The sequence below is a fragment of the Panthera onca genome, chromosome F1, assembly GCF_046562875.1.
Source record: "Panthera onca isolate mPanOnc1 chromosome F1, mPanOnc1 haplotype 2, whole genome shotgun sequence".
In the NCBI taxonomy this organism is placed as follows: Eukaryota; Metazoa; Chordata; class Mammalia; order Carnivora; family Felidae; genus Panthera; species Panthera onca.
The window spans coordinates 37,620,518-37,648,462 of record NC_138355.1 but is presented as its reverse complement, the minus strand read 5'-3'; the positions used below and the strand labels follow the sequence as shown (position 1 = coordinate 37,648,462).

The 27,945-nt window shown below is 40.6% G+C and overlaps 1 long non-coding RNA gene across 1 annotated transcript; it reads left to right on the top strand.

Moving 5' to 3' along the window:
* Positions 1 to 51: 51 nt before the first annotated feature.
* LOC132686272 (uncharacterized) lies at positions 52 to 27,784 on the top strand. The gene is made up of 3 exons (XR_009613543.3): positions 52 to 157; positions 14,392 to 14,534; positions 27,491 to 27,784. It is a non-coding gene; the product is annotated as an uncharacterized LOC132686272 (long non-coding RNA).
* Positions 27,785 to 27,945: the final 161 nt, after the last annotated feature.

Below are 27,945 nucleotides of genomic sequence, written 5' to 3'. Positions count from 1 at the left end.
ATGTCACTATGCTCTGGGGGTCAGCGAGGGGGGATTTGTTACTCAACAATAAGTAATTCAGACATAGAGCAATATTTATATTTAGAATAAGAAAGCAATAGTGAGCCCTTCTTTGCGGATGTTGAGTGTCATGTGGTCTCCAGTGCAGAAACTATAGGTAAGCATCAAATCTCGAACAACCTCGGTTTCAATTCTGTGATTAGTCTATTGTGTCATTAGAAGAGCAGGAGTAAAGAGTGAAAGAAAAACAAAATAAAACCAGGCTTTGGCATCAGACAGATTTGAATGCCAAACTTAAAACGTTATCAGTTGTGTGAAAGGCAAGTAGGTTCATTTTCCTTGGTCTCAGTCTTCTGATCTATCAAATGGGATAATAATACCTAATGCGTAGGGGTTGCGGGAGATAGCGAGTAAAAATAATTATAATGAACACATAAACAATTGCTATTATTCCCCAAAATATCTCTAGGGAAAGATGTGCACTGATTATAAGTGCATAGAAAATGGGAGCCTAAGCACGTGTGGCGGGGATGATAAGTTTCTGAAGAAGCTGTCCCCGAAATTAATCCTTCACATGACTAAGAATAACTAAGATATTCTCAGACTTCAGAATTTCAAAAATTTCCCCCGAATTTTGGGGACAGATCTAGGGGGAAACAAAAGACTTCTAAGAGCCTTATAATAGCCAAGACAATCTTGAAGAGAAACAGGTCTGGAGCTCTTGTATTATTCGATATTAAGGTCAATTATGAAGGTATAGTAACTAAGATCGTGTGGTTTTGGCGCAAGGAGAGGCAAACTGAGGAACGGAACAGACCAGAGAGTTCAGAAGTGCACCCACACGCGTTCGGTCACCTGACTTATAAAAAGCGTGCTAACCCAGAGACTATGAAGAAAACAGAAGAGGAGTAAGAGGTGTGAGGAGGACAAGGATCAGGATCTCAGAACCAAGGGGACAAAAGAACTTCAGGGGGCCAGCGGAGATCAGCAGCGTCAGGGGCAGCCGGGGTCTGTTAAACCGAAAAGTTACCCCGGAGTTGACTTTCAAGTGACTGTTGTAACCCAAGTGTGAGCTCTTTCAGCAAAGCGGACAGGGACCAGAGAGGAGTGGTTTGCAGAGCGAGTAGAAGCCATGCGCTGGAGACAGGAAGTAGAAGGTGCTCCTCCAAGAACTCCTGGTGAGAGGGGAGGCAAGACGTTCACAGCAGGTGTAAGTGACAGGAGTTTCTTATTTAGTCGTCAAAGACAGCAGCGGCTCGGGGATGTTTATACGCTGAGGACACGGCGAACGTTGGGAGAAAGGGGAACATACGTGCCATGAAAACATATGATATCGGCCGCCCGGAGGAAATTCAGTGTCTTCTGGGGAGAAAGGAGGATGGAGAGTCAAGAGTAACATGTGGATAAACTGTATTTTATGAATCGTTAAATGTCTCCAGAAACTATTATATTCACATTTCAGTTGAAACAGCCCCGATTCTTGGACATCCTCAGTTATCTTTCAAAGGCATTTTAGCTGCTTAAAAGTATATTTTGGAATATTTCAGCCATAAAAAAGGCTATAAAAAGTGATGTAAAGAACTTGTGAGCCTTCTCCCTTAAGAAAGAGAACATTATCGACACAATTAAAGACCCCTATTTGCCCTTTTTCCGATCATAACTCTGTCTCTCCTCACTCTGCCTGCAAAAAATCGCCATCCTGAGTTTGGTGTTTATGTATTTCTGAGCATTTCTTTATACTTCGAATACATTTGTATTCATCTCTGAGTGATATTTATTGTATTACCCATTTGTACATTTTAAATAAATGACGTTGTATCATGGGCTTTCTTGACCTTGGTTTTATCCCTCAAAATCTTTGCAAGATTTATTTGTGTTGACATATGTTTATTAATTTGTAGTGATGCCTGGTATTCTAATATGTGCACATATAATCTATCTTCTCTCATATTGATGAATATTTTCAGTATTTTCCAATTATAAACACTAACATCATGAATATTCTTGTACATATCATCTTGTACATATGTGCAAGACATTATTGATGGTATATACGTACCTAGGGGTAAGACTGCTGGATTGTTGGGAAATGAACCCACTCAACTTTAGTACGTATTCACAAATTGTTCTCCAGTGTGGGTGCCACTGTTGATAAATTTGGGGGAAGCCTTAGTTATTATCTCTTCAAATATTTCCTCTGCCTTAGTCTTTTCTTTCTGGAACTCTGATTATATACTTCCTAGAACTTCTTGTTCCTTCTATGCCTCTTTATTTCTCTTTCATAGTTTCTAGCTCTGGATATCTGAGCTGTATCTCAGATAATTTCTTCATTTTTACTTTACCATTCAACTAATTCTGCTAATTCTCTCTTTAGCTGCATCTTATTTTAAATCTATACAAATAGGAATGTATAGATTTTAAATATATAGATTTATCCAGTAAAAAATCTCAGTCTTATGCTTATGTTGTAAAACATATCACACATACAGAACTGTTGGATTGTGTCAAGAGATCTTTATATTTTCAGGATATTAATTATTTATTCGTTATATGTTATATAATATCTTCTCCCAGTCTGTGAATTGTCCTTTTTTTTTTTTTTTTAATGGTTTCTTTTGTTGGGTAGACATTCTAACTTGTAATGTAGTTGAATTCATCAATCCTTTTCGGTATGATTTGTGTGTTTTACATCTTGTACGAGAAGTTCTTCTCTGTATTGTAGCCTTAAAGACATCTTCCTATGATTTTGTCTAAAAAATCTTAAGTTTTGCTTTTTACATTCAGTCTTTAACCAAATAGGAATTGATACTGTTTGTTGCACTGATATTGGGACCCAATACTGTCATTTTGAATGAAGTCAATTGACCCAGAACTAATTAATTCCTCGTCTATCTTTTCCATTCCAATCTTAAATGCCACTTTCACTTCGACACATGTCCCATATTTCTGGGCTCTCTTGTCTCTTCCAGTCGCATATTTCTATCCTTGTGTCAATACCTCACTGTCTTGATTACTCTACTTCCAAATAAATTTTGGTATAGCCACGCAGTGCCAATTCTCTCCACCTCTTTCCTTTTCTTCAAAAACATCTTGACTCTTCTTGAACTTCCATTTTCCCATATAAATTTTAGAATCAGTTTACCCAGAAAAGCTATTCGTTTTTTTTTTTGTAATTGTGTAAACAATATCAACTGTGAATATGGCAGTTTTATCTTTTTCTATATATTTCGTATAACATTTATTTCTTTTTCCTGCTGCACAGACCACAACAGGAAGTACGATGTTCAATGGAAGCAGTGATACCAGACATCTTTCTCTGTTCCTGATTTTAAAAGATCATCAACTGTCTCTGACATTTCACCAGGAAGAATCCTATTCTCTAAGTGTGGATCAATAGTTCTCAAACTTTAGTTCCCCGGCACTTCTGATTCAGGAGGTCCGGGGTGGCATCTGAGTATTTGTATTTCTAACAAGTTTCCAGGTGATACCATTGCTGCTGTCCTGAGGCCACATTTTGTGAATCACCGGTGTAGACATAACTTGGGTCAAAGATTGCTATTTTCAACCCTGCCGTCTATTCTCCTCTTGCTCCTTAGTAGAGAGCTCTGATTTTTCATTGGGAACATTGCAGCCCAGAGGAGACTAACAAGTCCCAGACTTCTAGGTCTTAGCCATGTGACTAAGTTTGGGCCAACAAAATGTAAAGCCAGGAGTCACATAAGCTGTCCAGGGGCGCCTGGGTGGCTCAGTCAGTTAAGCATCCGACTTCGACTCAGGTTGTGATCTCACGGTCCGTGAGTTCGAGCCCCACGTCGGGCTCCGTGCTGACAGCTCAGAGGCTGGAGCCTGCTTCGGATTCTGTGTCTCCCTCTCTCTCTGCCCCACCCCCCCCGTTCATGCTCAGTCTCTCTCTGTGTCAAAAATAAACATTACATAAGCTGTCGAGAAGAACTCCTTCAATGAGAAGTGCTCAGGTTACACATTGTGATTAAACAAACCACAGAAACATAATGGATTAAAGCAAACGTTTTACCTTGCTCACAATTTTGTGGGTCAGGGACTCAAGAAGGGTTTGGCTGGATTGTTCCCCTGGCCAGGGCTGGATCGTCCACTCCAAGATAGGTTCTTCACTCATACATCCGATATCTCTGTGCTTTTTCGTCTCACTTCACATGGTATCTCTTCAGAACTGTTTTACAATGTTTGGGCTTATCACAGCCTGATGGCCTCAGAGAAGTCACGTTTCTTAAGCAGAGGCCAGCTGTAACGAGGCAGAAAGCGATCGCTTCCAGTTCGGTTAAGGATATGCCTCGAACTGGCGCAATGTTGTTTCTGCCATATCCTACCGGTCAAAGCAGTAACAGAACCTGCCGTCTTCAAGAGGGAGAGAAACAACTGCATTTTTGGCTGTAACATTGGAAAGGTCGTATTGGAAAAGAGCATCTAAGATTTCTATAGCCTTCTTTGGAAAAGACGAACTGCCACAAGGGGATGGGAGGCAGAAGTAATGGCTGAACCATAATGGCCACATGGGACCATGAAAGTGAAGCCAGACTCTGTGATGGCAAAGCAGAGAGGAGCCTAGGTCCCCTGTGATTCCATAGAGCTGCCATATCGTCGCTGGTGTTTGTCTGAGTATCATCTAATGAGAGAGAAATTATCTTCTTTTGATATTTTGGCAGGTTTCTGTTAACGTGTAGGTGATTCTGATCCTAACTAACTTAACACTTTTTAGTAGTCATATATATATATATATATTATATATATTAAATATTAAAAAATATATAATAAGTTGGTAGTATTTCCTCTTTGTCTATTAAATAGAAGTGTTTGTATAAAATCAGAATTATTTGGGGGTGCCTGGGTGGCTCAGTCGGTTAAGTATCCGGAACTTGATCTCGCCTCAGGTCATGATCTCACAGTTCATGAGTTGGAGCCCCGCAACAGGCTCTGCATTGGCAGTGTAGAGCCTGCTTGGGATTCTCTCTCTCCCCCTCTCTCTGTCCCTTCCCCGCTCCTGCGCTCTTTCTCCCAAAGTAAATAAACCTTAAAAAAACTAAAAATAAAAAAAAAAATAGAAGTATTTGTTCCTTAACTGTTCTATAGAACTGACTGCTAAGTATCTGAATGTTGGGTGAGATTATATGTGCGAGTCAATTCTTAACAATTCATTCAATTTGCTTAATAGTTACATTAATACGCAGATTTTCTATTTCTCTTGAGTCAGTTTTGGTATGTAATATTTTTCCTTTTGACCAAGTTTTTAAACATAAAAGTATATAATTATCCACCCTATTCTCTTACTATTCTAAAACATATCCTATAATTATAGTTATAAATGATTTTTAAATATTAATTTTTTTAATCAATCTAGTAAAAAATGTCAGCTTTAAGATTTTCAAAAACATCAACTTTTGGCTTTATTCTTTGTGTACCTTCTGTCAGTTTTTGTAATTTCTTAAGACAGCGCACTAAATTTCTATTCTTTCTGATTCTGTAATATAAACGGTTAAGCCTGCAAAATTCCCACTAATATCACCTTTGTTCATTAAACACATTTGATATGTACTATTTTATTATCCTTCAAATTTATGTGTTTTCCAGTTTCTAACTTGATTTGGTTTTTGATCTTTTATTTGTTTATGTTTATTTTTAATTTTTTAATGTTTATTTTTGAGAGAGAGAGAGAGGGAGGGAGAGAGAGACAGCATGAGCATGAGCATGAGCATGAGCAGGGGAGGGGAAGAGAGAGAGGGAGACCCAGAATCCAAAGCAGGCTCTAGGCTCTGAGCTCTCTGCACAGAGCCTGATGTGGGGCTTGAACTCGCGAGATCATGACCTGAGCCGAAGTCAGACGCTTAACCAACCAAGGCACCCTGACCCAAGGACCTTTTACAAGTATGTTTTAAAATCTTCAAACATGTATTTTTTAATGTTATTTCGAAGAAATGTGTAATTCTATTTTAGTCAGAAAAGATAGTGTCTGAGACATGACAGCTTTCCCACTTACAGAGACTTGCTTAATGGCTTAATAATACAAATTCAATTTTCGTAAGTGTTCCACGTGTGCTTGAACACAATGTGTATTTGCCAATTGTTGGATTTAGAGTCCTATATATAGCCCCTGGAATAAATGTGTTAATTACGTCATTCAAATCTTCTGTTTCTAGCTAACTTTTGCCCGCTTGATCTATCATTTTTGGAGGGAATTGCATTAAAATTTTCCACCGGGTAGGTGGATTTTGCTATTTTCTTTTTGTAGTTCTATCAATTTTTTCTTTATATATTGAAATTATGTTAGTAGATATGGAAAAGGGTAGGATTGTTATTTTTTACAGTGAATGAAAACTTATCAATATTTAACGATATTCTTAATCTTTAGTAATTTTTTTACATCAAAGTGTATTTTGCTTGGTATTAATGTAGCTATATGAGCTTTCTTTCTATTTAGTTTTTACACGAAATACCTTTCTTCATCCTTTTACTTGTGACATTTATGCGTCCTTGCTTTAGGATGTGTCTTTTGTAAAAGTATAAAGCTGAATTTTCTAAAATCCATTTTAATAATCTCTGGCCTTTCATTGGTAGGTTTTCAGCCCACTTATATTTATTATGATTACTTATCCATTGGAATTTATTTCTACCATTTGTTACATGTTTTCTATTCGTCCCATTTTTCTATTTTGTTTTTCTCATTCTTTTAGATTAGTCATTTTGCTTAACTCAACTTTTTCCCCTTACACTAATTTGGAAGTTTTACATTCTATTTCAATTATCATCGACACTAACTTTAAACTTTTCACAAGTATATTTGATTTTACAAAGTCTACCTATATGGATCTCCTGTGTTGTCTTACATATTATTATACACCACTAATTTAATTTTATCCTCAGACATTTATTTTCTCATTCAGCAATTATTTGTTGAGTGCTTACCATATGCCAACACTGTGCTAGCAGCATGGGACACATCAGTAAGCGAAATTTTCCAAAATGTATATAGTAAGGAAAATTTTCTGAAATAAGGATTCTCATCCAACACCCTTATGAGGGCAGGCCTATAGTTAAGAGTTTTAGGGAAACTTGTTTTGTGTTTCTCCTCTCCCTCCCCACACAAGACCCAAAGTCCAGACAGAAATAGAAAAATTCCTTTGTGATTCATTTTTGTATATAAGTTGTTAGAAATAGAAGCCGAAAGAGATCAAACTGCATGTATGTACACGCATTTATAAATACGTATACATACATACTTGTATATGTATATACAAACACAAATCTGGTCAAAATATATTTCTACATAGTTTAAAGATTCCTGTTATTTCCAGAGTTTCTGGCCAAACATTAAAGAAAAAAGGAAGAAAGAAAAACAAGCATGCCTGTTCTCTTATTTTCCCTCTTCAGATCATTTTCCTCTCTTTTAGCTAATTCTTGCGGGCATTACCTCCATATTTCTAAATAACATGTTTGCATGACTACTTCTAGACTTTTCATTTTAGTCATTACATGTAAATCTCCTAGGTTGGCAGATGAGGCCGGGCTGTCTCTCATTTCACCTCCCCCATTATCCCGTTCACTCCTCTCGTCCCCACAAGATGAATTCCAGGAAAGACAGTTAAGTGTTTCATTTTATAACTATTTTATAACGATACAAATTCTATTCAGGCGAATCAAGCAACTTTAAAATCCACCCCCCCCCCCCCCTTCCTGAACTAGTTCTGTTTATCATCCCTGGAAATAACTAGAGTGTTGAGTTTTTATTTGCGTGAGTTCCTGTGCCTTTATCATCGACTCAACCCTAAATTCTTCACCCTTGTTGAGCTCATCTCTCAAGACATTCAGGTGCACCAAACAGTCTATCAATTGCATCTTCTTAAAGAAATATTACCGCCTTCAAATGTGCTCTGGGCTGGACTGGTGGCCATCTGTGTCTGAAGCACTGTCTCATCCTGGGCTGTCCCTACTCCCTCATCCCAGCGATTCTCTTTGTTTCTCTCCTGTGCTGGATTCCCTGTTTCCCGTGTCCTGTCTCCCTCTTTCTCAGCGTCCTCCCTCATTTGTGACACGTGCATCCTTCACCAGCTTTCTGAGAATCCGTGTCCTGGATGGAGGCAAACCTTTCCATATCTTATATGTTTGAAATTGTCTTTACTCGCGCACTTAGTTTCGCTAAGAATAGAATGATTGATTATAAGTTGTTTCCTTTTATAATTGTAAAGGCATTACTTCATTGTCATTTAGGTCCCAGCGTTGGTATTCCAATTCTTGATCGTTGAATGTGGTATGTTCTCCTTTTTCTGGAAATCTGAGGGTATTTTCTTTGTTCCTTAGTGTTCTGAGAAGCCATCATGTGCCTTGGTGTGGGTTATGCTCATCTATAATGTTGGGTGATCAATACATCTTTAATCTGCCCATTTGGAAAAAATCTCTTGAATGATATTGCTGCTTGGATGTTGGACTTTCTGAACCAGCCTTCTGGCATTATCTGTTCAATAATATTTTCTGTCATGTATTTTTACTCTATGGTGATTTTCAGCTCTTTCATTGCATTTTAAACTTCTGCTAGAATGTTGTTTATTTCCAGAGTGCTTTTTAGTTTGTTTGTGTACTCAATGTTGTTTCTTTTCTTTTTCCCTGTTTTTGGCTTTCTATTTTTGTTTTTATGGACATAAGGTCTTCTCTTATCTCTCTGAGGATATTTGTAATTGTACCTTTTAAAAATATATATATTCTTCTTCCTGTATGGCCTCCATTTCCTCCAAGTGGCTTTCTTCTTCCTATTTGTTTGTTTGCTTTTTTTTTTTTTGGTCTGTGTCTCTCGCGATAGAGTCTTTCTTTGTTCTCTGATGATCCTTGAGTCTCTACTCATCTTTACAAATGGAATACTAGCAAGCTGATTGGAAGCGCTGAGAAAGGGGGTCTGGCTTGTCAGCTGTGGTCTCCACAGCGGGGGTGTTCTGGTGGGATGTATCTTTGGAGGACCCCTGGCATTAGTTGCTTTCCTACTGTGCTTGCCAGAGGCCCCAGAAGGTTTTTCCCTGTCTTCCCTAGGTTTTTTGTCCTAGGTACTTGTAACCTGGGAACTGGTGGGAGAAGTGGCCGGGGGGAATCCCAGCTTTCAGTTCGTGCCCTTATTATCAGAATGATGCACCTGTCTGAAACAAGGGCTGGTACCTGGAGTCTAGAGACTTTGTGCTTCATATCTGTCAGCCCCTAACTCTCATCATCTTGCTGCATTTTGGGAGAAACCATCACCTATGGCATGGTGGGATAAGACAAATGGGGTCAGGGTGGACATTTGGGGACCAACTGCTCTTCAAACAAACTGACCTTCAACCAATCATTTCATGTTTACCCTCAAATTTACCCCCATACCCTATAGCTTCCTCATGCCATTTGTGAACTTGGGGGAACCTTGCAATCAAAATTCTGCCATTTCTTAGCTTTCTGTACTGTAGGCTGAAGATTAAGTGCTCTAAGTATCTTCTGAGTCGGTGACCACTTTTCCATAGGAATTCAAGCTTCCAGTATTTTTCCATTACTGATTCTCTCCTGCACTCTTCGTTCTTATGGTTTGTTCATTAAAAAAAATCTCTTCCTCTGATTTTAGTGGGGCTTTGGAAACGGTAGCAGTAAATGATGTATTTCTTCTCCATTTATATTCAGAAGTAGAGTGCATTTTTCTCATCCTCCCTTCACCAAGCAAGTAGCGTTTATGTGTCCACCAATAGTGTTCTCCAGAGGTTTTGGTTCCAGGCTCAACATTGAGTGGGCTTTATTTCTTCTCCTCCTTGTGGTCCTTTAAACCCAAACCTCCACTTGCCCAGTTGCAAAAACCCCTCCAAGCAGCTTGGTATGAGCACAGATTTATGATAGTTTTCCTATTCCTTTAAGGATTTCTCTTTGTATCTTATGAGCTCAACTTTGCATTTAAAAGGATGTCAATTAGGGGCACTTGGGTGGCTCAGTCGGTTAAGTGTCTGTCTTCGGCTCAGGTCATCATCTCACAGTTGGTTCCCGAGTTCGAGCCCCCCCAATGGGCTCTGTGCTGATAGCTCGGAGCCTGGAATCTGTTTTGGATTCTGTGTCTCCCTCTCTCTCTTCCCCTCCCCTTCTCATGATGTATCTCTCTCGAAAATAAATAAACATTAAAAAAATTAAAATAAAAGGATGTCAATTATATTTTATTTTGTTTTACAGCAGGAAATTTCAGGGTATCTGGTCTACCCTATGATTAAAGATGAAAGTTTCCTTTAGATTTTTATTCTCTCAAGATGGGACAATGGTTACTCAAGCAGATAATGTCATATTCATTTGTTCATTTAACAAACATTAGTTGATCCCACATCCTGTGCTCGGAGCTATGCTTACAGCTACATGTGGCTTTGTCCCTGTTATACATGTGCCCAAGAGGACCGGAGAACTAAACAGAACAAAGCAGTTTTGCACAGTGTTGCTAACTGAGCACAAGAGGGCCTGCCAAGCTGGGAGGTTTGAAAGAACCGCACAGTCACATACAAAAGAGGGCAGGCTAACAGAGTCATGGCAACTGTGAAAGGAGACTGGGTGACACGGCAGGACATCGATCGCTGATCATTGGTCATTGGAAAGGGACATTTCAATCTGACACAAAAAGAAATGGGGATGTTTCCTCAACCGGAAGCTGTAATGATTCAATGGTGTTTCACCAGAAAATTCTGAGAGCTTTGTTCTGACCACTGGGTCAGGGAGACAGAGAGAGAGAGAGGTCGCTAGAGATAGAGAAACCAGCGAGGAGCAGCCATAACAGTCCATGGACTGATGACGGCTTCCACACTCAATTTTATTTTTCTTTTTTCGAGGAAAGGAAAGTTCATAAAGATCTCAAAAATTCCAAATGTATTTTTTAAAATTTTCATTTAGGATTCCAACTTTATTTCAACATCACAGGACTACTTTGAAGTTCTGTTATGGAACATTATCTAGAGTCATGTTTGCCAAATATCTCTAAGCGACATAAAAATATTAAGCTCTTTGTAGTCAAAACGGCCTTTCTAGATATGAAAACTTTAAAACAGATTTATTCATAACACCATCTAATTGTGCTTTCACTCCGTGACCTCGGGCATCCTGTGTTGTACAAATCCAATATACTCCTGAAAATACTTTGGATATTGAAATTCCAAATAGCTTGAGCCCATATTTTCTTATTTTAAGTGAGAAGAATAAAAAAGCATTTCTTAAAACCCCCATCAATTTTCCCATATATCACTAAACCATTCTTAGGAATCTATGTAATAATCCAGGGAGGATTTCTAAAAGGTATGATGGATTTAAAACATCAGTTGCATTTGGGGCCCCTGGGTGGCTCAGTCGGTTGAGTGTCTGACTTCAGCTCAGGTCATGATCTCACAGTTCGTGGGTTTGAGGCCCGTGTCGGGCTCTGTGCTGACGGTTCAGAGCCTGGAGCCTGCTTCAGAATCTGTGTCTCCCTCTCTCTCTGCCCTACCCCACTCACTCTCTCTCTCTCTCTCTCTCTCTCTCTCTCAAAAATAAATAAAACATTGGGGCGCCTGGGTGGCTCAGTCGGTTGGGTGGCCGACTTCGGCTCAGGTCATGATCTCACAGACCGTGGGTTCGAGCCCCGTGTCGGGCTCCGTGCTGACAGCTCAGAGCCTGGAGCCTGTTTCGGATTCTGTCTCCCTCTTTCTGACCCTCCCTTGTTCGTGCTCTGTCTCTTTCTGTCTCAAAAATAAATAAACGTTAAAAATTAAAATAAATAAATAAATAAATAAATAAATAAATAAATAAATAAAACATTAAAAAAATTGTTTTAAAAGCCACCAGTAGCATTTAATGAACTCATTAGTGAGTGTGGACACAAGCTCTGGGCGCCCATGTTGTTCAGTAGCCCATACACATTATCTTGTCCTTTCTACCTGCGTAAGGGTTTTATATTCATTCCTTTCTCTCAGAATGCTCTTTTGTTCTCCTCTCTTTTTAGTGATGGGGTTTTCTAGAACTCTTTGGTTCATGTACTTTTCTCACAGGCTTTTCCACTTCCTTAGAAGGCATTTTCTTTCACTTACCAATGGGGGGAAATGATTGCTATAACATGCAAGTTTAAATAACGTAATCGACAAAGCAAGAAGAGGGAAGCCATTTTACAGGGGAAACAGAGAAGATAGACTGCAGGGCGCCCCATGTCCTCTTGCCCAGACTTGTGTTCAAATGATGAGTTTTTACTGGCCCCAGCATGCAGATACTTTATAGCAGGATTTCAATTAGGATAATGCATGTGAGGGAAAAATGGTTCCAAGTCATTACAAAGAATATTTGGAGAGCGTGATTCAGGTAGTAAGTTCAATGTCGGTATTGTGTTCTGTGTACCCACTGTCTTTTCCTAAGAAGAGAAAAGAAAACTAGAAGCAGGTTTTCTATAATTAGCAAAATAAATACAAAACACAAAAATACAAACACTAAAACCAGTTATATTTATTTAATGTCTTCTGGTTCGTACCCTGTCTTCTGATTAGACAACAAATCTTTTTGTGGAAATGACCTCATTTTACAATTCAATCCAGCAAATGATGCTGGCCGCCTACGTGGTGGCAGGCACCATGCCAAGCAAAGAGCTGCTTATGACACAGACCAAGTACCTCGGCTGAATTTGTAAGTTTGTTCCAGAAAGTGTTTCTTTCCCCCCAGTTTCCATGTCTGGATTCCTTGCATCTGCCACTAGGTAAACGGGTTGTTTCTCCATAGCACTCCACCTTCCCGAACAAACAAAACCTTTTCCCAACCATGACCAAAGCAGCAAACAGCCAGGTCATTTATACTGATATCCATTCCAAATGTGATTATTAAAATAAAAGCATAAATTGTTAGGTCACGGGTAATCACTGATCATTGTGTGTGATTCCTGTATATGTTGGAGAAAAAATAGAAATAAAATACGTAAGGACAAAATAAATATCCTTTCTCCATTAAACTTCGACTTTTAGCTTTCGTCTCTTCTTCTCCTAACCACACTTTCCTTATTTTACAAAAACAAGATTTCACTTTCTTAGATGAAGTTTCCAGGGTCAGAAAGTCCTAACTCTTCAAAGGGTCCCAGAAGCTTGGAGTTTCTCCTTTTCTCTGCTTCAGGGTTTCTGATGGTTCTAGGGTCAAAAGCCTGTAAGCGATTTCCTTCACTTCCTAGAGAAAGGCATTCTCTTTCACTCCTTGGTGCTCTGAATAGACTCTGACGTATTTTAACTGGCTAGCCAGACTTCCAGAGGAAATCTGGCTTTAAGCTTCCAGAACTGACCTTCCTTCCTTTTTTCTTTTCTTTTCTTTTCTTTCCACTGTCAGAAGAAGAAAAATCAGGAAGACAAGGGCGAGCAGCGACAAACACTTATATATCCAACAGGACAAAAAGTTCTCCCAGTGGTCAGGGTGGTTATCACTGACCCAGGCTGACTTCCTCCCCTCCCCTCCTTATCCCCTGAAGGCACCTAAGTGCAGTATTGACTGGGAGGCAGTTTTCACAGACTCCCCCATGTCAGCACTGTCTGATAGCAATGTATTGTAAACCACATATGTGATTTAAAACTTTCTTGCAGCCATGTATTTTTTTAATGTTTATTTAGAGAGAGAAGACAGAGCGCGAGAGAGAATCCCAAGCAGGCTCTGAGATGTCAACAGCCCAACGCGGGGCTCAATCTCATGAATCCTGAGATCACAACCTAGCTGAAATCAAGATTTGATTGACTGATTGATTGATTGATGTTTAAATGTTTACCCATTTTTGAGAGAGAGAGAGAGAGAGAGAGAGAGAGAGAGAGAGAGACAGAACACGAGCGGAGGAGGGGCAGACAGAGAGGGAGACAGATCATCTGAAGCCGATTCTGAGCTGTCCGCACAGAGCCTAACATGGGACCCAAACTCACAATCCATGAGATCATGCATGACCTGAGCCAAATTGGTCATATGCTTAACTGACTGAGCCACCCAGGTGCCCCTGAAGATTCTTTTTAGATTCTTTTCTTCTTAAGTGCATTTTGCACTTAAAGCTCAGCAAATTTGTATGGCTTGGTTTTTATGGGGAATAAATGCCGTGTATGATTTTATAAATTTTATAGTTGGAAAGCATACTCATATACCTAAGTTGCTCCAAACATCCTTAAAAGTTTCCTCATAACTGAAAAATCATTCTCCTTTAATATTCACATCCACATTGATAAAACTGGGTCATCTTTTTAAAAGTAACTGCCTCGATTTAAAGCAAAAGGCATGATTTTCAAATCCAGGTCTGCCTAAGGAAACTCATTCATTCCTGTGCTAACTCAGTATTAACCCTGAACTCAAAATGGTATTGACATTGAAAAGCAGCTTTTGGTCAGTATTGAGCTTTTCATCTTTTTCTTATAGTTTCGCAGCCGGTTTACAGAATGCTCTCAATTACAATGAAGATCTTCTGCATATTGACTCATGAAAGAAAACTATAAAGATCATTAATGTTGATTTGATTATGAAGAGCTTCCATTTTAACTGAAGATTTTGCCTCTGTCTTGGTAGGTCACTGATAAGCTTTTCTTTTCTTCTGAGCTCCACATTTAGCTCATTGATATGTAGTATGATATCGGTGTGAAAATCTAAGTCATGATGCCATTTTTTAAATCTCTAATTATCGGGTATTTGGTAAATATCCCTTTATTTTCAAGAATGAAAGTTGGAATTGAGGTTAACAGTACAGTAAATGTTTGCAAAACTTTTTCACCACTCCAGAGTGTTGGCCACGAGCCCATTAGGTTGTCTCTTACTTCTTTCAACACTGCTATTCACTTCTAATGATTGATTGCATTTGCATGTATACACTGACTGATTTTAACAACTGTATCCAGGACAAATTTCATGGAGTCTGCTTTGGAAAACTGGGCATAAATATTTGTAAGATGTATCATACAGTGAAACAAAGAAATAAAGGAACATCAGTTCCTTTTTAAAAATTTCAATAAATCTGTGATTTGCGCTAACATGGCTGGAAAATTGTTTATTGTGTTTGAAACTAACTTTTTAATATCCAGACAAAATTCTTCTTTGACAGATGTAAAATAAAAAATATCCATGCCATGAGCTTGATATTTTAGGCTATGAATGGACAATATTTCTTTATAAATTAAGAAGCCTTTAGAGACAAAACATACCCTAAGGACTCATTGGGCAGTGTTCTACCTTGTGACTCATTTAAAGCTAAAACAAAACAAAGCAAAACAGAACAAAAACTTGCAATTTTTCAGATTTTGAATCAATTGAACTTTGATATTGTTAAAGGGGTCTTGTCTTTTATAAGCAATTGTTTGGTGGCTTAATTGAAGTTCTTTTTGCGAAATATCTTTTTTTTTAGTATTTTCCTCATGATTTTCTAAAACATTTCTATAGCTGAAATCATAGTTTCTTTTACCATGTCTCCATCTAAAAATGTATGCATATGTATGTATGCATGTGCGAATCAAAGCAATTTTATATCTGGTGAAAGTGACAAGCGCAGATCCTATTTAAAACGTCTTAAAACTTCGTGACAACACGGGTACACCTGGAAGACATTATGCCAAGTGAAATACATCAGTGACAGAAGGCAAATACTGTACGATTCCACTTACATGAGGTATCTAGACTAGTCAAACTTAAGAAAGCAGAAAACTCAAGAAGCGAAAAATAGAATGTTGGTTGCCAGTGGGCTGGGGGAGGAGAAAATGGGGACTGGTTCAATGGATATAAATTTAGTTAGAACAGACGAGTAAGTTCTAGAGGTCCATTGCACAAACTGGTGCCTGTAGTTAACAATGGAATATTATGCACTTAAAAAATTGTTAGGAGGGTAGATCTCAGGCGTTTTTAACACACACACACACACACACACACACACACACACACACAGCAAAGGGACACAGGGAAACTTTTGGAGGTGATATATGTTTATTACATTGATTGTAGTGATAACATCACAGGTGTCTACATATACCCAAATTCATCAAATAAAAAAAAAAATTAAAAATTTGAAAGAAAGAAGGAAAGAAAGAAAGAAAGAAAGAAAGAAAGAAAGAAAGAAAGAAAGGAGATTGTCTACAAAGGGGAAAATCTGTCTTAGATATTTGATCCTGATTTGAAGTAACTAATTTCAACAACCCTTTTTTGAATATTGAGAGGCAATTTAGCAAATTCACCGTGTATTTGGTGAAAATGTCTCTTACTGTTGCACACTTCATTACCTTTAAAAACATCTTTATACCACAATCAGCTTTCTCATTTGGCATCCCGTCAGCAAATCGCAATCACCATTCACTGTGACGTTTACAACGTATCATTTCCATGACAGTACCCGCTTCTGGACCTCTAAGCAATTCGGCGTCAGTGGTATGCCTTCATTTTTAAAAATTTATTTTGAGGGGCGCCTGGGTGGCTCAGTCGGTTAAGCGTCCGACTTCGGCTCAGGTCATGATCTCACGGTCGGTGAGTTCGAGCCCCGTGTCGGGCTCTGGGCTGACGGCTCAGAGCCTGGAGCCTGCTTCCGATTCTGTGTCTCCCTCTCTCTCTGCCCCTCCCCCGTTCATGCTCTGTCTCTCTGTGTCTCAAAAATAAAGAAAAACATTTTAAAAAAATTTATTTTGAGAGAGAGAGAGAAAGACAGAGAGAGAGAATGCCCAGGGGAGGGGCAGAGAGAGAGAGAGAGAGGGAAGGAGAAAATCCCAAACAGGCTCCGCGTTGTCAGCATGGGGCCCGACTTGGGGCTCAAACCCGCAAACCTAACCATGCGATCATGACCTGAGCCAAAATCAAGAGTCTGCCGCTTTACCGACTGAGACACCCAGACGCCCCAGCATGCCTTCACTTTGAATTTAAACATCAACTGTGTTACGATTAAAATTTCGATGTAATCACCGACGATGATTTACGGATATCACTGTAACTCGCGCTGTGCACGTAAAATATCCACATGAACACATCATAAGGTCACACTGGTGTATAGAAAAAAAAGAACTCATTTGAATTGAATCAATAGGTGGCTATCATCCGCGTCAGTGAAACGCTTACAGGTAATACTAGAAACAGGGCACGTGCTGGACATGAGCACCCTCAGGTAAGAGGAATGTTTCATGTGTGGTCCTACCAGGGGTCAACTTGTGTGACGAGAAAAATACTTTGCACGACTTCGGTTTTTACATGCAAATTATTACCGTGAACCAAAATTTAAAAATGCAATGCCGCAGCAGCAGCAGTCACATTTTGAGTGCTCAGTGGACCCCCGTGGCTAGTGGTCACCACCCTGGATGGTGCAGTCTCGGATTATGTACTAACCATCCCTGGTTAGACTCCTAGCTGAATCTAAAACGCCTCTCTCAAGGGGTTTTGATTCCGTTCCCTTAAGTGAATATTCAAAACCACACATGCAGAGATATTTGAAAACTATAATTATGCTATAATTCAGGTGGCTCCTCTAAACAAGGATGTAATGAAAGAACAATATAAATAAAGATTTTTAAAAAGTTCAACTTTCAGAAATCTAGCTTTCGCAAGTTCCACATTTTTGTTTATTACATATTGTATTAAATAGGCTATCCCATGTAAACCATTTAACATAATAAAACATAACAAGCAACGCACCTGTTTGGGGTTTTTTTCCCCTGTGTCATCTCATTGCTGGTTATTTTTTTTTCTTTATATTTTCTTTATTATTTTATATTATATTACAGCATTGTAATCATTTTTATATGAATATTCTTGGGTTGTGCAACAGACCATCTGAGTTTCCATTATTTCTTTTTTTTTTTTTTTTAATATATGAAATTTACTGTCAAATTGGTTTCCATACAACACCCAGTGCTCATCCCAAAAGGTGCCCTCCTCAATACCCATCACCCACCCTGCCCTCCCTCCCACCCCCCATCAACCCTCAGTTTGTTCTCAGTTTTTAACAGTCTCTTATGCTTTGGCTCTCTCCCACTCTAACCTCTTTTTTTTTTTTTTTTCCTTCCCCTCCCCCATGGGTTTCTGTTACGTTTCTCAGGATCCACATAAGAGTGAAACCATATGGTATCTGTCTTTCTCTGTATGGCTTATTTCACTTAGCATCACACTCTCCAGTTCCATCCATATTGCTACAAAAGGCCATATTTCATTTTTTCTCATTGCCACATAGTATTCCATTGTGTATATAAACCACAATTTCTTTATCCATTCATCAGTTGATGGACATTTAGGCTCTTTCCATAATTTGGCTATTGTTGAGAGTGCTGCTATAAACATTGGGGTACAGGTGCCCCTACGCATCAGTACTCCTGTATCCCTTGGATAAATTCCTAGCAGTGCTATTGCTGGGTCATAGGGTAGGTCTATTTTTAATTTTCTGAGGAACCTCCACACTGCTTTCCAGAGCGGCTGCACCAATTTGCATTCCCACCAACAGTGCAAGAGGGTTCCTGTTTCTCCACATCCTCTCCAGCATCTATAGTCCCCTGATTTCTTCATTTTGGCCACTCTGACTGGTGTGAGGTGGTATCTGAGTGTGGTTTTGATTTGTATTTCCCTGATAAGGAGCGACGTTGAACATCTTTTCACGTGCCTGTTGGCCATCCGGATGTCTTCTTTACATTGCTGGTTATTTTGAGCCAAAAGAAGTTGGTGCTGTTGTCCTTTTGCTGTTGGGGTGGGTCGGGGGGAGGGCCAAAGGTGACTGATGTTCGGGAGTTGAGGCTGGGCTTGGAAGGTAGCAGACGTCCTCGTCAGCATCCCCCTCCCCATCCCGTGCCCACATCCCTGATTGGCAGGGAGTGGGGCTTGTTCATCACAGGAGCTCATCATCTCGAGCAGGGGCTTGCTAGACCCCCTCTTCTCTGACCACAAATACAGGGAAGGCTGGCCACTGAGTGGGGGACCTTACCCAAAGGGTAGCTTAGAGCTCACTTTCATGCACAGCAAGTTCATGCAGCTATTGTTTTGGAAATGAAAAAAAAAAAAGAGAGAGAGAGAGAGTTCGATCTTCTTCCCTCTCTACCCTGATCCCTGTGTATCCTGAGCAACCTGCAGAAGGAAAGGAGCTGCTATGGCTTGGCCTTGAACTCCTCGTCCACAACCATAGCTGCTTCTGCCTGGCCAGCTGTGCCCATGAAAGATCTTCATATGTCCCAGATGACTGGAGTTTGAGTGAGGCATTATTTACAGGAAGTACAATTAAGGACTCTTTGGTCTTTAGCATTTGGGGAAGATAGCCCATCCCATCTTAAAACATGGAAGCCTATTGTTCAAATTGGGGATACAGGACTTAGAAACATTGTCAGGATATGTTGTCAGGAACACTTAGCATAAATGAGTAAAAGAGAGTTGTTAAGAGTAAAAGCTAGTATTTATTGAAAGCTCGCCATATCCTAACTATCTCATTAATCCTCAAAGAAACCTTTGTTGGGAATACTTTTACCTGTAATTGTGAGATGATGAACCTGAGGCAATGAGATTATAAATAACTCGTCCGAGAACATACAGCTGGTAGAGGATGAAGCTATGATTCAAACCTAGACAGTCTGAGTTATGCAAAGAATGCAAAGAATCTGATATCTTTGCATATATATGTCTCTATAAAAATAAGTATGATAGGGGCACCTGGGTGGCTCAGTTGGTTAAGCATCTGACTTCAGCTCGGGTCATGATCTCTTGATTTGTGGCTTTGAGCCCTATGTTGGGCTCTGTGCTGACAGCTCACAGCCTGGAGCCTGCTTCAGATTCTGTGTTTCCCTCTCTCTCTGCCCTTCTGCCACTCGTGCTCTGTCTCTTTCTGTCACTCAAAGATTAATAAAAATATTTAAAAAATTAAAAAATAAGTGTGATATATGAGATATGTATCTACATATCATGCCTGTCTATATATCTATGTATAGGTATATGTCTCTATCTATATATTATATATAAATATGTAATATGCGTCTATATTAAACATCTCCAGTATTGGAGCACCCTGGTGGCTCAGTCTGTTGAGTGTCCGACTTCGGCACAGGTTATGATCTCACAGTTTGTGAGTTCGAGCCCTGCGTCAGGCTCTGTGCTGACAGCTCAGAACCTGGAACCTGCTTTAGATTCTGTGTCTCCCGCTCTCTCTGCCCCATCCCCACTCACGCTCTGTCTCTCTGTCTTAAAAATAAATAAAACATTAACATTAAAAAAATTTTTTAAATCTCTAGTATTTTTTACTTATTGCTTCTATTTAACCTTTTCTGAACAGAAATCTTAAATACTATCCGGTGATTTACTCACACTTGTTCATATTTACCTACTATTTTTGCTATTATTGCTATTGTTGAATCAAATGAACTATCTACTTTTTTTCATTTAAGGTTGAAAATTGTACTGCCCTTTGTTCAGAAGCTCAAGATAAGGTAACTAACAGGGGCGCCTGGGTGACTCGGTCGGTTAAGCGTCCGACTTCGGCTCAGGTCATGATCTCAAGGTCCGTGGGCTCGAGCCCCGTGTTGGGCTCTGAGCTGACGGCTCAGAGCCCGGAGCCTGTTTCAGATTCTGTGTCTCCCTCTCTCTGTGACCCTCCCCCGTTCATGCTCTGTCTCTCTCTGCCTCAAAAATAAATAAACGTTAAAAAAAAAATTAAAAAAAAAAAGATAAGGTAACTAACAGAAAGTACAGTCGAAGGATGCAAGGAGAGTAAACAATTAGACACTTAAAGGGAACGGATTGGCACATATGGGCAATGAGCTGGCTATCAGCTTTCTGACAGTGAGAACAAAAGCCAAACACATTAGATTTCATAGTTTTCATTTTCTGACCATAAGAAGAATGAAATTCAGCTGCAGACAACTCGAGAAGGAATTAATGTATGAACCTTTAAATAAAGGGAGATAGGCAGCACTGTGGAAAATACCTAACTCTGTTTTTTTTTTTTTTAAGTTTATTTATTTTGAGAGAGAGAGTGTAGTGGAGGGACAGAAAGTGAGAGAGAGAGAGAGAGAGAGAGAGAGAGAGAATCCCAAGCAGGCTCTGTGCTGTCAGGGAGAAGCCTGATGTGGTGCTCGAACTCATGAACCGTGAGATCATGACTTGAGCCGCGATCGAGTGGGACACTTTACTGACTGAGCCTCCCAGGTTTTTATGCGACACAGGAGAGTCAGGTAGTTGATTGTCATCTTGAGAGCCGCTACCCTTACATACTAACCTCCTACTTGTTAAAGCATCTCCACAGGCTGAAAAAATGTGATCCTGTATTTCCTTCAAGGCCTAAGAAGATCACATGTGTAGAACCTGGGGAATCTCTGATGGGTGGTTTATATGCTTTGACCCTCTCCAATCCCAGATGCCTAAGCAATCATTGGGCACATGCTAAACACCTATAAATAACGACCCAAACCTCTAAACGATATAGATTTTTCTGGACTGAATGAGAGCTATCCAATTTTGATACAAGATGGGAAAGCAAGAAACATGTCCTTCTATGTTGTAATATTAAGATCTGGACTTGGCAATCCTTTTCAGGCAGGCTACCCACTGCAGAGTTGCAGGAACAACATGGGATGGGGCAGGGGAACAGCTTGGAATAATGCTTGAATGATGTCTGGGCACCGTTCTAAATAGCTCGATGAAGGAGACACCATTATCATCTACAATCTTCCAAGAGGAAGTTGAAAGCCCAGGGAGATCAAAGGTCACATATAAGCATCCCTGAGTGAGGAGACCCTGTTCTCGACAGAGGGCGACAGTGATAGGACTGCTTGGGAGAACAAGACTTTCATCGGACAACCTGCTTTAGGCGGTGACCACCTGTCTATACCTTCTCAAAGCGAACTCCTCTATTATTCTGTACTTTTTGCTGAGGAAGGCGTCTATTAGGCGCCACAAATAAGTAATAGTGTGGAAAAGCAGCTTAAATAGCAGAATGATTCCATTTAACCAGTGGGAGAAGATTGTATAAAATTGTTCTTTTTAAAATTTTGATGAATGCTTACTTATTTCTGTGATTTAATTATGCTGTAATTTATATTAATTAATGTTCCTTCTGGCAATAGCTAAAGTACAAATTCAATGGTTGCTTCAGACCTTTCCTAGGCAAAGACAATAAAACAATGCCACTGGTTCAAAGGAGAAAGGCTAGCCTTCCTGTTTCCTAAGGCAGAGGGACATGCCCCTAATTTTCCTAGTATTATGAAGATTAAAAAAAAAGGAGCAGTTCTAGGTCATTGCCCCATTTGGTGCCATTTAAAATTGGTGCTGTTTCTGCCTTGAGAGTCTAACTAGTCTCACAGCGCTGTTTTCCCAAAGGTGCTGGAGAATGAGACACTAGCCTGAAGTCTGTGTTCCATATTAAATGACGTTGAGTGGCCCGGGTGTCCTTGATGATTTCCCAAAGTGGAGGAAAACACTCTCTAACAGAGCTTTGTTCTTACACAAAGCACTTTTTAAGAGCGATCGTAGGAATGGGAAAGTGGGTGTAGATAGGAGGTCAAATGAGTGCCTGAGGGACTGTGGAGATCTGAGGGGCTATGGGAGAGTCAAAGATGAAAGGATTTGAAGTTTGGTTAGCTCAGGTGATGGGGCCACCACCGGTACAAGTAGGAAAGTTAAGAACCAGGTAGGTTTGGATGGTGGAGGGACTGAAACCACAGGTAGGAATCTATTTGCACATAGACAGTAGGGGCCAGTAAGTTTCTAAAAAACGAACAGTTGCCCACCTCCCTTGTTTAGGATCTGTGCTGTCACTTACTATGTTCCGTTAATATTGACATAACGTCAAGGGTCCATAACGGTCTGATAAAGGTCTGAAAGAGGCCAAAGGCTTATAGAAGTTGATATCGCCGTCTCACAACCTGACGCAATTTATAGAACCAATGCCAGGCCATTCTTCCCTCCGTTCAAATTTATTCATCCATTCAACCAGCATGTGTTTCTATGATCCAGGCACTGCAGGGACTATGCTAGGTGCTATGGATAAAAAAGTTGATAGCATAGGGAGCTTAATAAGAGACGATAAGAAAACAGGCAATAACATCAGAGTGAGTATGCAATGGTAGGGGTAGTGGAAAGAGCTCATAGGAGAAGCATCTAACTCAACCCTGGTGAGCCAGAGAAACCTGCCTGGAAGAGGTGATGTCCACGTGTTAACCGAAAAGATGGGGAGCAGAGAGCTGGGGCAAGTGGCAAGGTAAGAGCTTTCCAGGCAGGGCAGTAAGCAGGTCTACCTGGTTAGAGCAGAAAGGGGTATTCAGGAGCTGGGACTGAATTCAAGAGCCGTGAGATGCTCTCTACTGAAAGATTAGAATGATCTCTCTGCCTACAGTAGGAAGGATGGAGTGGGCTTGGGTAGTGCTTCAAGGAGTACTTTGTTGTCTTCTGATCAGCTGGGGACAAGAGCCAAGGGTTCCTACCTCAGGGAGGAGCATCTTGGGAAATCAGAATCGGAACTTTGGCCCCAGCACTGTTAGACTCCCACTCTGACGCTCTCACCTTCCGCTACCACTGTAGCGGCCCTTGTCAAGGAATTGTAAGAACCTGTATTTCAGAAGCACTTTCTTCATCCCAGCCCCGTTGTAAGCATCTCACAGTTTCCTCCAAACAAGCCTACGGGGTAGGGATTATTTTTATCTCCATTTTACATAGAAGGAAGCTGAAGCTCAAACAATTTGAGCGGCTTGCCCCAGATGGCACAGGTAGTAAGTAACAGAAGGAGGGTTCGAACCCAGGCGAACTGTCTCGAGAGCCCACACTTGTGACTGTAGGGAATAGGAAAAGGCAGGTGGCATTCATCGTTCTAACTGGGATGTTGGCATATCACAGGAGAAGAGTCTGAAAGATAGACCCACGCTTTTTTGTGGGAAAATTATATATAATTTATTATATATAAAAAATGCCATTTTAACCGTTTCTAAGTATACGATTCAGTAGCATCATTCTTGTTCATACTGGTGTGCAACCATCACCACAATCTGTTTCCAAAAACATTTCCATCATTCCAAATAGAAACTCAGTACCCATTAAGTAATAATTCACCTTTGTTTCTTCCCCCAGCCCACGGTAATCTCTACTTTCTGTTTCTATGAAATTTCCTATGTGTTTCTATGTATTTCATATAAATGGAATCATACAATATTTGTTCTTTTGCCTTTGGCTTATTTCATCTACCATAAAGTCTTCAAGGTTCATCCATGTTGTAACAGGTAACAAAACTTCATTACTCTTTATGGCTGAATAATATTCCATTATATTATGTACCACATTTTGTTTATCCCTTATCTGTTGATGGACACTGGGTTGTTTCCACCTTTTGGCTACTGTAAGAAAATGTTCTAATGAAAAATGCTCTAAGTAACCGTTTAAATCCCTACTTTGGATTATTTTGAGTAAACACCTGGGACTGGAATTGCTCGATTGTAGGCTGAGTCTATGTTTAGTTTGGTGAGGAACCTCCAAACTATTTTCCACGGAAACTGCACCATTTTATATTCCCATCAAAATGTACAAGGGTAGAACTGTAAGACTTTAAAAGTGGAAAGGATCCTCAGTCTATTTAATGAGCTCCTTTACAGCTGGAGGGGTATTACTGATTTAAAAATTAGCCACCATTTTTGATCGTTGACCATATGTCAGCCGTTTATGTGTAACATTCCACTTAGTCCTCTCCAAACCCCTATTATCTCAATTTTACAGACAGAGAAACTGATGCTCAGAGAGGCTGATTTAAATGCTCAGTATCTCCCAAAGGATAAATGTGGAGCTAAGCTTTGAACTCAAGCCCGTTTCTAGTCTCAAGTACACTTAAGATCCTAAACACGGGGCTCCTCTGTGGCATGGGGTTACTTCCCGGAATTGGTTCTCAGTTTTGTCCATTCTCTAGGATGACTGCAACATGTTGTGTGCTAGCGAAAGCTTTTAATTCTGCCTGTAAATTTATTTACAGATTTACCTGGCGTGCGTACGTATGTGTGTGCTTTCGTATTACCTGGGTTCATGTTTTTCAAATGCAGCTTCATTGTCAATCAACAATGGAACAGGCAGGAAACAAAACACTTTGTTGGTATTGTTGACTAAATATAGCACTGGTGCTGGTTCTTCCTCTTCTGAACCTTCTCCAAAGTATTCCTCTGTGTAGCTATTGTAGTATGATTTATAATAAACATTCTGCTAATTTGGATGCTGTTAGTAGTGGGAGAACTCATCAGCTTTTTACATCTGTCTTTTTGTCCTTCATGGGCGTGCTTATCACCCATCGCTTGTCTGATTTTCTTTGTTATAGATTGAATTTCCATATGCTGCCACGCCGTGCCTGTAGCCTTTCTTCCCAACCATCTCTTTACCGTGCAAGACGTTTCACACCCTATTGTGAAGCACAGGCGTGTGTTATTTTTAACCAACGATAACATTTCCCCCAAGAAATGTCCTTCTGCTTCTCCTCTGCTTTATAGGTGTTTGATTTCATTCATTTGTTCTGTTTAATGTCCTCATTACATAACGTATTACAGGGCGGCTTCCTTTTTCTCTTTTGCTCTCTAAACAACTTGGTCGGCCGTTCTGGGAATCATATTACTTTTTTTTTCATCTAGGATTTTAAACTCTGTTATTAGTGATACCGAGAATTAGTCTAGCATGCTTCCGAGTCTGTTCTTTTTTTACTTGAAGAATGAAAGCACAGCCAAGAGGAAAAATAGTCCTTGCAAATGGTCCTCCATACTTTCTTCCAGGGGCTCTTCTCATTAATGTTCTCCTATTAGGTGTCTAGACATTCTAGCTGGGATTTTCACTGTCGCTGGCTCACCCGGCTGCCCCAGGCATCCTGCTGGTTGCTTTGGCTTTACAGAAGCAGTTGCTTACATTTGTATAAAGCCTTATACTTCATAAACCACATTGGAATACACCGTGTGAGTTGAGTCTGACTTAAATGCAGTAAGTAAGCTTTATAAACCCTGTTTGTGATGAGAAACTGAGACACAAGGAGGCTAAAAAAATTTTCCGAGGCCACACAAACTAAGTGGCAGAAACAGTATGGACTTTACACTTTTTGCATATTTTTCTTATATTTTATTAGCACTTATGTATATTTAAATTCTTATTGGTTCCTAGTAATCAGATAGTGAATTAAAAAAAAAAAAGTCTGAAGAAGATAGTGGTAAACAACAGGTGGAAAGAACCAGAGTCAAAACGAGGCAAAGATGGACACATTTCTAAGTCTTCAAGTTTGAGCTACGTGTTCTTCATTGACCTGTATTTGTGTCCAACGGTTGCACACAAAATCGTTACAAACTGAACAGCTGAAAACAACACCCACTTATTATCTCCGGATCTGGGTCTGGATCTGACCGGGTCCCCCACTCAGAGTATCCCAAGGCTAAGGTGAAGGTGTTGACCAGCCTGGGCCCTGGGAAGGAATCCATTTCCACACTCATTCTTGCTGTTGGAGAATTCAGCTCCTTGTGGGTGTAGGACTGAGATCCCTCTCTTGTTTCTGGGAGTCAGCAAAGCTACTTTTCTTAGAAGCCACCAAATTTCTTAACAAGTGGCCCCTTCCCTCTTCAAGCCATCAGTAGTGACTTGAGTCCTTCTGCTTGAGATCCCTGACTTCCCCTTCTGCGACCAGCTAGAGGAAATTCTCTGCTTCCAAGGGGCTCTTAGGATGAGGTCCTACCCACCTGGATGACTCTTCCTATTTTAAGGCCGACTGGGCATTTTAATGTAACCTACGGATGGGAGTCAGACCCAGGCTCTTCATGGTTCTGAGGATTTTGCAGGATGTGCAGGGGTGGGGTGGGGGCGGGGTGGAGTGAAACACCTTAGACTCTTGTCTTCTGGAAAAAATTGGCCCTGTTCCTCCCCACCATCTTAAATAACACCAGTGTCTGGTACTCCTATCGTGTGGCCTTCAGGGATCCCTAAAATCTCTCCAACACTCACTGCTGATTTCCTCTTCGAGTGTGGCCTCAGGCAGCCATTCCAGACTTCTGAGTGCTCTCAGACGTCTAGTTGACCTTTCTCGATGCTAGGCCCGAGAATTCCTAAACATCTTTATCACTCCCCTGAAGATCCTTTGGCTCCCAAATCCCGAAAAATCCCATTCTTATTCCTGACCCATCTCCTAATGCCCTGAGTGGTTTTCCCTGGCATCATTCACTGACTGGTAACCGTGGCTTCTGATTCTTTCCTCGGAGGCCTAGCTGGTGTCAGGCCCGGGTCCTGTCCCACTTCCCATGTAGCGTAAAATGATGAATGACACCTGGGCTCAGCTCTGGAAGCTACTTTGGCTTCCTCTCCATTTCCTGGTCAGATGAACATGAGCGAAGCTGTCTTCTTCCCAAGATCCCACGATCCACTTGGCACTTTCCAGCCACGGCTCGTTTCTGACATCGCAGGACTCAGTCAATACCACGCTCTAGAGATTCAGACTATGGTTCTCTCAAAGTCATCCGATAGCCCACCTGCCCCCGGGAGGGGGTCTTTCGGAATTGCAGCTTTAACATATTATGACGTTAGGTGTTCAACATCTTCCCAGGTGCCTCACTGCGTAGAAGGAATACGGCAAGCCTGCGAGGGAAGGAGTATTAGGCGCATTTTACCAATGAAGACATTGAAGCTCAGAAAGTTCAAACAACTCGCCTGAGGATAGAGAACTAACAAGTGACAGAAACACTCAGTTTGCGCCTCTTCCGTTCCTGTGATTGCTTGCTCTGAAGGAAAGAATAACACACGTCCGATCAGGATGCCATAAACACAGCGGAAGCGAGGTCGTGCTCTCACACTTGGGCTCCTTGTTGCCGGTATCCCTTATGCTTTTTTAAAGCGTGGCTTTAGGAAACGTTCTGCTGCGGTCGTTTGCTGTCCCTTCGACTCTCAGTTCCGTCAGCGCGGCGGCTGCAGGCACATCCCAGCGCAAGGCGGCACCGCGAAGGCTTTCCTGATGCGGCACACCACAAAGCAACCCTGCAGACAGTTGCCATAAAGTGCCAT